The 9,217-nt window shown below is 36.8% G+C and overlaps 1 long non-coding RNA gene across 1 annotated transcript; it reads left to right on the top strand.

Annotated features, from left to right (window-relative positions):
* Window positions 1-224: 224 nt before the first annotated feature.
* Window positions 225-8,601, top strand: LOC111609374. The gene is made up of 3 exons (XR_002753096.1): window positions 225-248; window positions 2,146-2,234; window positions 8,558-8,601. It is a non-coding gene; the product is annotated as an uncharacterized LOC111609374 (long non-coding RNA).
* Window positions 8,602-9,217: the final 616 nt, after the last annotated feature.

The raw sequence follows: 9,217 nt of genomic DNA, 5'->3' as shown, positions 1-9,217 counted from the left end.
TGGCCTTAGAAATAAAAATGTTCCCCTGATGGAGTCTACCTCCTTATTAGATAGAATTGTTTGTTTGGTTAATCCGTAGTTAAGCAACAGTCTAAGGCTGAGTGGGCTAGAGTCCCTCTATATATATACTGTATAATGTAAACAAAATCTAAATAATAATTTTGGGAAAGTTTAGTTTTATTTTGCGTTCGTGACGTGTGACGTCACTTCCTTCTTCACCAGACCGTTAATGGCTCCAACGGGGAGAGGTGAGTTTCTCACTGAGTTTCTGTTGAAAAAGTGTCTAAAAGTTGCTGTTGAGGACAAAATGTGTTTACAGTCTTCTGGCTAACGTGATTTTAAGATGTTAGTTAATTATTTTTGTATATAATTTTGCGGAGAATGTATTGATTTTGTCGAGTGTTAGGCCTTACCGTTGAACAAGCTAGCTGCTTTTCCTGGGTGTTTTTGTCCTGCTGAGCTGTTTAATTCCATTTTGTGCAAGTATGTTGTCATTCATCTGTCTTTGTTTATTAATCTTTATTGTTGATTTTATATATAGTTTCATAATATGTAAATTGTTATGAATTTCTATTATTAATCACAGGGATCAGCCGGTGGTGTTTTTCCTTTACTTTGATTTGTTCTGTCCCGATGTAAATCGGTCAAATGCTTATAATTTAATGCTCAATACTATGATAAAAGACCAGATGAGAGCTATGGAGGCGCTATCTTGATTTCACAACGCAGAGCTTTGTTGGTGGAACACCAACAAAACCAGCTACATATACATGTTTTATTGGTTAATGTGTTTATTTATGATCGTCTTAAACTCTGTGCTGCTGTTGGCCTTGGCAAAAGAGATTTTAAATCTAAATGGAATATTTTATGTGTGAAGCTGCAGTTGCTACAAAAGCAGCAAATATTGGAAACACTTCACTCCCCTCAGGATGCTGAATGATTGAAACTGAATGTAAGGGCATCGCTTACTTCCTGATTAAATCATTATCCGACCACCTGGGAGCACTTATGTAATTTCATTCCCATTTGTTAAACTTTTTTTTTTTTATATATATGGAAAACACTGAAATTAAAGTAACGTACTCGGTCATTGTGCAGCAGAACACTGTGAATTCCTCACCATTGATCCCATACTACTGAGAACAGGAGCACATTAAAAGTGACATATATTTTTCAAAAACATGAGATGACTTAATGTTCCACAAAATATTCTTCTTTTCCTCGCATTTAGACATACAATTAAAATCAACTCAAACATCTACACAATGTAAACTATAAAAAAAATACCCTCAGAATAGCAACAAAACAGGGTCTGCTGTCCATTTGTTGAACTTTACATGCTTCCCATTTCCCCCTGAGAGAAATTCATTTTTCAATGGTCCTAAGATTAAAGCCACAGAGCAGAAAAGAGCCTGACAAGGCTCTTCTCTGCAGAGGCCATATCCAATGCATTTCAACACTCCAGTGACATTGTATTCGTGAGAGAGATCCTAATTTTCCTCTGTATGGAAAACATCCTTTCAACCAGAGATGTGGTCATGGGCGTTTGATGAGGGTTTTAGGCACAGTTACACTCTTTGAGACGAGGCCTTGAAGACTGAAGCACACAGTGATTCACGTCTGACTGCAGGTATGGTGTTATTCTCCATAGTTTGAATGGAAACATTAATATCAGACAATATTCAATTTAATATAAGTTCTGGGACTGTGTTGACTAGTTATGTGAATGTTTAATGCCGTTCTAACAATCTCCCATCCCTCTCTTAAAAATAAATAAATAAAAAGATCATGCTTTGCGGCTCCTCGTATATTTTTATTTTGGCAGATAAAGACATCAGGAGACCCTGTGAACTCATTTTTATTCTTTGTGAATTGCTTTTGTTGCAGGAGAAAAAATCTTTACATGAGCTGGCTAAGCAAACGCTTTCAGGCTCGGATGAATAAATAAAACCATCATTTGACAGCATCAGAGGAGAACGCGCTGTGAATGATTATGGAAAATTAGAATGTCAGAAGAGAGACATGTTGACTCAAATACTGAGCTAGAAGAAAAACCTTTATTGATATTAAAAGGATAAACGAAATTATTGAACAAATTTGCAACGTCTCATCTGCCATTTCTCTTCACTTTGTGCTTCCAAAAAGGTCGGTGAGGTCAGCTGAGCAGACGTTCTCAGAAGAACCGAGGATTCTTTCAAAGCCTCCTTAAGCGTTTTGATTCTGCACCATTTAAGGTGAGCTGAGTTATGACTTTTAATTAGTCTAATTTTAAATATTCACTATGTTTCATTCGGTTTTGTCCTGTGCTATTATGTTACTAAACTTATCTTAACTGCTAGTTATACTTGCTTTTTCCTGGATTGTTTGTGTGGTCATCACTTTCAGCAAAGTCATTAATAACTCACTTAGTTTAGTACATTTTCAAGAAAGTTGCATTAAGAAAGACAGTACTGTGTCTACAATCCAATTTAATTGCAGACACATTAAATTGAGTTTGACATTCAGCCGATTCTATTTTTAACGTTTCGGAGTCTGAAGACTTTACCGTGTTTGAATTAGAAGGTGGAGCAGAGTTGACATTTGAAACTTGATTAAAAAAAACCACATCTTGAACACGCACACCAATCAGATGTGATAAATCTAATAAAAGACAGTAAATGTCTGAAGAAAGAAAAGGTTTTTGAAAAGCCAGTTTTATTCTCCGTTCTTGAGTCCCTGAGCTTTTAGAGCAAGGAATGGGTTTTGCCACCAAGTGGTCATCTGTGGTACTACCTCCAATTAATCTGTGGTATTAATTGGTAAATACCTGTAATTAATTGGTTAATACTTTCAAATAACCAATTAGTTGATTGGGGTTTTGGAGTTAAACTCAAATTAACTCAATTAACAAACTCAATCTCCAACTGGCCAACATCCAGTTGGAGGTTAAACTCCAAATGAATCAGGGATTTTTTAAAAACCTCCTTAAATGTTTTGATGTTTGATTCCGAGTTATGGAGTTTAACCTCTCATTGGCTGCAGTTTGATTAAACTGCATTGGTTACATCATTTCAGCCCATTGTAGTTCTGTAGATTTTGGTGCTTTTAGATATGGACTGCATCGGCGGTTGCCCAGGGCAGCATTAGAAAGGGGCGGGGCTTCCGAGAACTAGAAAATAACATCTGTCTTATCGCTCTGGTTGCTGGGAGACTAGCAGATGTTACTACAGTGACTATATGGAACTACAGTATATTCATAGTTAGTCCATGAGATTCAAAGCACTTTACTGCCACCTATTGGTCAGAGTTGTGTCCAATAATGGATAATGTTGCTAATTTGCATACCAATTATATTTACTGCCTGTGCTATATTTACATTTCTAGTCTGTACTAATGTAGCCGCTTTTTGACACCAAGTACATAAAATGTTATATTTAACGCCTTGATTTTGATTAATTATTTACACAGATTTTAACATATAGATTTTTTTTTTACTTATAAATGCTCCACGCTGTAAATCTGAGACGTTCGCTAACATGAATGGACGGCAAAGCTGCTTCTCCTGACCCAGTGGGAAGTAATTTCTGCTTAAAAAACAATCTGATGGACAGCTGGAGAAGAGTATTGTTGTGTTCAACCTGTGCTAAAACAAGTTAGCTTATTAAAGAAGCTATGCTAGCCTAAAATAGCATCTCAGTGCTAAACATGTAGCGGCTAGCTAGTTCCATGAATAATAAAATGGGTGTAATAGCACTTTGAACCAATTTGATGGCTGAATAACCTAAATAACAGATTAAAAACCTTAAATATATTTGTTGTTGATCTCACATGTCAATTTACTCAATAATCTATCAGCAAAAAGGGAGATTTTAATTGAAAATACAGTAAAAACAGAACCAATGAGACAATAATGTGGTTAGTCTGAATGTTAGCACATCTTATTACAAGTTATGGAGACAGAATATTCTTAGCTGTGGAAATATTACCCCAAACATATTAGCACCATTTAACAGGCAAATGAAAAACAGAGAGTGGGTGCTATTTGTTTAACAGCGGGAGTGTTTCCAGCCTTGCACTTTAGAGGTTATAATAAGGTTTGTCAGAATGACCGATTGGACCCCTCTGTCACCCTGAGACTCTCTCTTCTCCCTCTGTCCCTGCGTGTCTCCGCTTCCCTCAGCCTCTCCATCTTTCTCAGTTTCCTCGTGTTCAGGCTAAAAATAGAAACTGTCCTCATGATGAGCCCAGAAATTAAATGGACCCAGCCTGGCCTCAGCTTGCCTCTTTGCTCTGCATAAATAATAGGAAGAGTTCTCACTGGCAGAATCACCCTCTGTTCCAGGAAATGGTTCACGTATCGGAACCATTTTCTCTTTTTGATGCACAATAACATTATAAATAAATCAGTGCAAACAGAAATGTTTTACAGGTGCATTTTCTATTGATTAGCATTAATGTCACTTTCATTTTGACCTTCTTATTTGAACAGTTTTGGGTTTGTGTTTTTGGGTGGGGGGCTAACTGTATATTTTTATTTTGAAGTTTGCATCTGGACCACATGCTTTTATATCCAGAGGTGGGTAAAATATCCAAAATTATACTCAAATAAGAGTAGCACTACTGCAACATATTTTTACTCAGGTAAAAGTAAAAAGTAGTCATCTAAGAAATTATTCAAGTAAAAAGTATTTGGTAAAAAGTTTACTGGGTGACTGATCATATTATCAATCGTTTAATATTTAAAAATACATCATCATAATATAAACTTAAGTGGAAATTTTGGTATTTTCAGGACGAAAATAATAATAATTCAAGTAATAAAATATAATAAAATCAGGCAAAAGAAAATATTTTCTAATCAGTTTCTTTCAATAAAAACTTATAAAACTTTAACAGAAATTGCAGGTGTGTGTCTGAGTCCAGTGAATTTTAGGTTAAAACATGTTTGTTTTTCATTCAGTGGGTAGAAAAACCAGAAATTGTACTCACATAAGAGTAGAAGTACGTCATAATAAAATTACTCAAAGTAAAAATACTCCTAAAAGTAATAAAAAAAAAGAAGTTACTCAAATAAATAATAAGTCAAGGAGAGTTTTATAAACGTAATAATTTTGTGTCAGTTGTCTGTTGGCCTCCAGGTGGTGCTGAATTTCACAAAGTGGATAAAATACTGAAAAAACCTCCAGCTGAATGGTTTTACATAGCTGGTTACGTAAATAAGCTGATCACAAACAGCCATCCAAACCAGCAGAGGTGGATAATCTGCTGATAACTATTTTCTTGAGCGTTTTAGCATTTTTGCTAACTTTGAAAATGTTTAGCAAACTTAGCTTCCCCTAAATAAGCTTGTTTTAGGTCAATAATTCTTGAACATAAATAAAAAGTACTTGTTCTACTGGCAGGTTTTTTCACTGAAGAAGGGGGAAAAATTTGCCAATGGAACAAGTACATTTTTAAAATCTATATTCAGAAATAATTGACTTAGACCAAGCTTTTATATCTTTCTGAAAAGTTACTTTTGAGCTTCTTTTGTCTTATTTCAAGTGTACTACAAAGATATTTGCAGTAGATAGTAGTCTTAAATTCGTGGTAGTATTTTGTGTTTTTGCAGTGTAGAGAAGTTTTCCTTAAATGTGGAAAACTTTTTCTTCAGATAATCCTCCTGAAGGAAAATCCAGTTTATTTCAGCAGCGATAATGACATGCAGAACAAGAACAAACGTCGCCACAGCCAAAGTTTTCCATGTTCAGAGTTTAATAATTCAGCTCATGTTAGTTCACTCTGCTTTAACTTTCATTCTGTTTTTAATTAAACTTGCACTGTCATTTTCCAGGGTAATTTGACATTTATGCGTTCTTTATTAATTGATCAACTGGAAATGGTGAGAGATAAAAACATTTGCATTAAATATGCCAGCTCAGAAGTGCATCCCTTAGCTGGAGCAAATAAAAACGAGCTTGTGTTGCGAGTTTGAGCTTTAGATTTGACCCAAATGTGTCTGACAGCTTGTGACTTCCGGTGGGGCCGCAGGCGTCGGTAATAAAGCTGAGTAAGAGTTCTGTTGCGCGCTCTGAAAGTACAGGCGCGGCGCAGTCAGGCGAACACGCTTCAGTTTGATGATCTGTAAAGGTAGCCGGGATAAATCACCGGCAGCATCTGTCGCCGCGCGTTATCTCCCGTCACATCCCCGTCAACAGACTCACAGATGTTCGACGAGATCAGTAAATAAATAAGGAAATAACGGTGCTGCTTAAAGGATCAGATACCAGAAACAACCCTGCAGCTTCTGCAGAAGGAAAATTAACAGCTTATCACGGTGGAGTTTAGATAAAAGCCGCGTTCCCTCTGGCTAAAGTTGGGAAAATCAGCAGTTTTTTCTATCAAACTCCTCACATTTTTCACCAATTTACAGCATCGCGATAAAAACATTTGCTGTTCCTGCCTTTTCTGGCAGAAACATTTCATTTGTCCTGTTTCCATATGATGAGTTTTGACTGTGAGTGTTTCTGTTTCTCATTCAGGTGAGTTCCCACTGACACTTAGCTCTTCTTCAGTTAGCATGTTAACTACATTTATGTCAGGCTAGTTCAGGCTATTGAATGCTATCAGTAAGTTATTGTTAGAATCAGCAAACACTCTGGCTTTCCAACAAGAGAAGTCAGGTTTTGTCAGTAATATTAAAGTGAATCTATTTTGCAAAATTTGTATTTTTCACTTTTTCATTCTATTTGGGCCAAACTCTTAAAAAAAACATTCTGGCTGGTTTTTGGCAATAAGTTAATGTTTTTTGGTGTTTGGAAAATGAGTCATTTCAAAAACCTCCTGATTGTTGAATCATATTCAAGGCGCACGGCGCTGTTGCCTAGCAACCCAAGCAGAGTTCTAAGATGTTTGGTCAGCTGGTTTTACAGCTGTATGCTCTGTACAATGGCTGCTAGAAAAGACAAGTGTTTTCCTGTAAATTCACCATCCAGAAACCGCTTGCTGCATTCTTGTTGTTTATGCAGGAGTCTCCACTTCTGCTTTTCAAAGATGCTTTTTAAAGATGCACAACTGCCTGTTTGTCTCCATTAACCATAGAATTGAACAAACTGTATTTACGAAGATGAACTTGCTTAATAGAAACACACCAATTTTGAAAAAACTGAAGTTATGATGAAAAAGTTTTCACTCAACAATGAGTTGATTTTTCAGCCGTATTGAAATAGATTTATTTTGCAAAACTACAATGGAAACACATTTTTCACATTACATGAATCACATGATCAACAGCCGGATGTTACTACTGGTGGAAACGACAAAGAAGACAACAGGAAGTCGTAGGATGATAATTTGTTTTTGTTTTCCGCCGGAGCTCTCACAGCATCACAGTTCATAAAATGTTTTGTGTCATTCCAACGTGTTGAATCCATAGTTCTGATGTAAAATGGCCGACTGTTATTTCCACAAAACACAGCACAAGTAGCTGCTCTGAAGTAGGCGGGGCTTGTCTCTCCAACGCCTGAACAAGACGCCGACTTCTCCTCTGATTGGCTGAATTATGAATATATCTCATGTAACTGTTAACATCCAACACTGCCATAATTTTGAGTGACTTGTCGCGTGAACAAGCTTATCCACATGACTTTAATTTAATTTCTTATTTAATGGAAACAGCGCAATTGCAAAATTGTTTTCTTTCCAACATTAGTGGAATATGGACAAATATTTGCCCATATTTGTAATGGAAACGCAGCTGCTGTCAAGATAAATAAGTAGCACTCCTCGCTAGCAAACTGCATTTCTTTCAAATATTCTAGTTATTTAGATGTTCTGAGAGTAATTTGAATAATCCGTGAATACTGAACATTGACAGTCAGGAGTTCACTCTGTGTGTGTTTCAGTCATTGTTCTCTGTTCTTTGCTTTGCTGGCCGGCAGGTAAGCGGCGGTACGTTGGGCTTCTGGTCCGCTCCCCGCCTGGGGCCCGGCGGCCGCTGAGCGTCAGACAGATTGTTTCAATCTGCTAGAGTGACTCTCAGTGTTCGCCGTTCTGCTCGGCCTCGCCCAGCTAGGCTGACACACTTCCACCTGCAGCTCTGCTAGACTCACTCGGCCGGCAGCTTCCTGCCCTCCACTCCCCTCACACAAGAGCTTTTATCACAAATATCACTACTAAGGTTAACAAAGCCACTAAACAAACCTCTCTCTGCATCTTTTTACTAACCTAATGCCAGAAAACTTCACAATTTTAGGTTTCAAATTTAGTAATTTGTGTAATTTCAAAGTACGTTAATATTTTTCTTTTTTTTCTGAAAACAGAGTCTGAGTTTATGGGTTTGTAGTTCATAAGTTTGTTTTACTTCTTCCTACTTCTTTTTGAACATGTTAAAATTACTTTAATTATTTTATATCTGTTACTTTATTCTGCTATCATGTCCAAAATATGAAAAAAAGCTAAAAAGGGTCAGTCAAGACTATCTGAATTTTCTTTTTGGAAATGGTGCAACATTCTTTCAAAATCTATATTCTTGGTGTTTAAAAATGCTAAAAAAATCTTGATGTTTTCTGATCTTTTTTTTTTTTTTTTACCCCTCCAGGGGGGCTTTTGTGGCTCTAGTGTCCCTTAAATGACAGCAGGCTGACAGGAAACGGGGAAGGAGAGGAGGGAAGACATGCGGCAAACATCACCGGGTCCGGGAGTGGAACCTGCGACGGCCGCGTCAAGGACTCAAGGCCTCCAAATACGGGTCGCGCTAACCGCTACGCCACCACGGCACGCCCCAATGTTTTCTGATCATTATCAGCCCGAATGTGGACATTTGGGCTGATACCGATGCCAGTATTGTTTTTACGAATCATAATCAATATTTACCTGTATTGTATAAATATTTTCCAACCTCCTCAACAGACAGCAACAATTTGGAAATCAATAAATATGATCAGTTGTTAATATTGATCCAGCTTTACTTATCAGACAAATACAGATATATTAAAAAATGACTAATATCGACCGATACCAATGTTAATGCCAATACATTGTGTATCGCTAGATAAAATATGACTTAGGATGAATTTAACTTTGTTTTAAGCCATATATGCTTTTTAGGAAGTTACTTTTGGTCATGTAAAGTTCATTTCTGACTTCAGCTGGGATAAAATAAAGCACTTAAAGCCTTTAAACTTATCTCACTGTGCTGCTTTTAAAAGACGTAAAACATCTTTATACTATTTGAACACAAACTGGACTCCATAACCTT

This window comes from Xiphophorus maculatus, chromosome 7 (assembly GCF_002775205.1).
Source record: "Xiphophorus maculatus strain JP 163 A chromosome 7, X_maculatus-5.0-male, whole genome shotgun sequence".
Taxonomy (NCBI): Eukaryota; Metazoa; Chordata; class Actinopteri; order Cyprinodontiformes; family Poeciliidae; genus Xiphophorus; species Xiphophorus maculatus.
This window is presented reverse-complemented; position numbering and strand designations above follow the sequence as displayed.